Source organism: Theropithecus gelada, chromosome 3 (genome assembly GCF_003255815.1).
Source record: "Theropithecus gelada isolate Dixy chromosome 3, Tgel_1.0, whole genome shotgun sequence".
NCBI lineage: Eukaryota > Metazoa > Chordata > Mammalia > Primates > Cercopithecidae > Theropithecus > Theropithecus gelada.
In genome coordinates, this window is record NC_037670.1 from 143367614 (window position 1) to 143370136 (window position 2523).

At 40.6% G+C, this 2523-nt stretch overlaps 1 pseudogene; it reads right to left on the minus strand.

Annotated features, from left to right (window-relative positions):
* Positions 1 to 233: 233 nt before the first annotated feature.
* On the minus strand, positions 234 to 1160 carry LOC112621677 (annotated as a pseudogene).
* Positions 1161 to 2523: the final 1363 nt, after the last annotated feature.

The window sequence follows — 2523 nt, forward strand, 5'->3', positions numbered from 1 at the left end:
TTTTTTTTTTTGTATTTTTTGGTAGAGACGGGGTTTCACAGTGTTAGCCAGGATGGTCTCGATCTCGTGACCTCGTGATCCGCCCGTCTCGGCCTCCCAAAGTGCTGGGATTACAGGCTTGAGCCACCGCGCCCGGCCAGATTTTTTCTTATATCATATACTTTTATAACCAGTCCCAAGTCCAAAATGAAAAGCACTATAAATTTCATCACATTTTTTATTACCAAGCTAATTTATTTCTTAGGGTTCAAAACTTTCTTAAGACGACTGCCTGGTCTGTATGTAGATCCAGCTTCTTAATTCTCAAGTTCAAATTCAAAGTACTGTGGGCCTAAACAATGAATGTGAACATAACCATCTTCACCTCTGCTGCTGTAACTCTTGCCATTAGAAGGGAAGGCAACGCTGTTGACAGTTGTGAAGTAAGTCTTGACTTCCAAACTCTTTTTCAAAGGCCAGATGGAAGAACCTGGGCTCAAACCTGCCAGTCCTGTTGGAGGTTGTAGTTACATCTATGGCTTTCTGTCTGTTACCCAGTATCACATGGTCATTATAATTGGGGAAAGGGCAGCTGAGTTGATGAGATGTTCTGTCCAGAAAATCTCTTGATGTTCAAGAGTTGTAGAAACAAAGAACTTGGCTGTGTTGTCCTTGGTTGCAGTGATGAACTTGGTCATGTCCCTGGATAACTGGATGTCACTGATCTTCTTGGAGTGCTATTTAACACTCACCAATACCTCTCCAGACTTGGCATTATACTGGTTGGACACTCCACTCTTATGACCTGTGTTGATGCACTCCCCTGGGGAGTCCTCACAAAGCAATGGTGATATTACAGTCATTGTAAAGAATTTTCATGTATGTCTCATTGCCGTCAATCTGGCTTAGGTCCTGCAGATAAAAGAAGCTCACAAAGCACTGGTAGCCCATCTGCTTGTCTGTAGAGAATATAGCGATATTGTTTCCAAAGTCCTTGCCACAGGTGTGGACAGCTACATCAGTTTTGAGCTGTTGTCAGCTGAGTCAGTGAGGACATGCTTGTTGTCCCAGTCACTGTCCATGCAGCACACAGCTCCTGTATGACCCACGTGGGTGCCCAGCCTCTCACCGTTCACAGAGTACCACACATTGACGATCATCCCAATGGGGACCATATACATTCTAGTGGTTCATTTCTTATTTCTGGAAGGACTCCTTGATCCTTTTAATAGATCATAATACAGACAGGGTCCAAAAATATGGCAAATGCCATAAGTAAATGTACAGCACAAGCTTCAATTTGGAATAGTTGACTTTAAGATTTTTCCTAAGGAGAAACTGAGATGTGAACAAGAGCACCCTTGACATTTTATAGAGTGTAACACCAAGTAAAGCAGGGATTATTCATAATTGTTAGAAAACTTTATTTCTGAAAGTAATAAGATGCAAAATAGAGTTTGATGTGTAGCTAGAAAGTAAAAAATAATTTCAAACTTAGCATAAAGATTATTTCTATAATCAAAATTTAGGGTGGAAGTAGAAAAATTCATCAAGATTGTATGGGTGAAAGCAATATTTTCCTTATAAATTTAATTTAAATAATTTACAATAATTTTGTAGCCAAAATACAAGAATACATTTAGGATTTAATTAAGTAGAACATGAATTGATCTGTAATGGTATGTTTTGTCTTCCATACATTTTTCAATAAACAATAATGTCCTTACATTACTGAATGACATTAATGACAAAGAGCCCTTATCACTGAGCCTCCAAAGGCACAAGGCAACATTTGGCTACTTGAGCAGGGGCAGGGTAACTGAGAAAGCCTCAGGCCAGGCACCATGGGACACAGGGCTTACCTAAGACTGAGGCACAACCAAGTTGACAGAGAAGTTTCTACCTCTGCCCGGTACAGCAGAAGATAACCACTAGTGGGATTGCTGGATCAAATGACAGTTCTACTTTTAGTTCTTTAAGGAATCTCCATACTGTTTTCTACAGTGTTTATACTAGTTTATATTCTCACCAGCAGTGTAGAAGTGTTTCTTTTCACCACATCCATGACATCAGCTATTATTTTTGATTTTTTAAATTATGGCCATTCTTACCATTCTTGTATTTCCCTGACAGTTAGTGATGTTGAGCTTTTTTTCTCATGTTTGTTGGCCATTTGTATATCTTCTTATCTTCTTTTGAGAATGTCTGTTCATGTCCTTTGCCCATTTTCTTTTCTTTGTTTCTTTTTCTTCTTCTTTTTTTTTTTAGATGGAGTCTCACTCTGTCATCAGGCTAGAGTGCAATGGTGCAATCTTGGCTCACTGCAACCTCCCCCTCCTGGGTTCAAGCGATTCTCCTGCCTCAGCCTCCCGAGTAGCTGGGACTACGGGCATGTGCCACCATGACCAGCCACTTTTTGTATTCTTAGTAGAAACAGGGTTTCACCTTGTTGGCCAGGATGATCTTGGTCTCTTGACCTCGTGATCCACCTGCCTTGGCTTCCCAAAGTGCAAGATTAAAGGCATGAGACACCACACCTGGCCC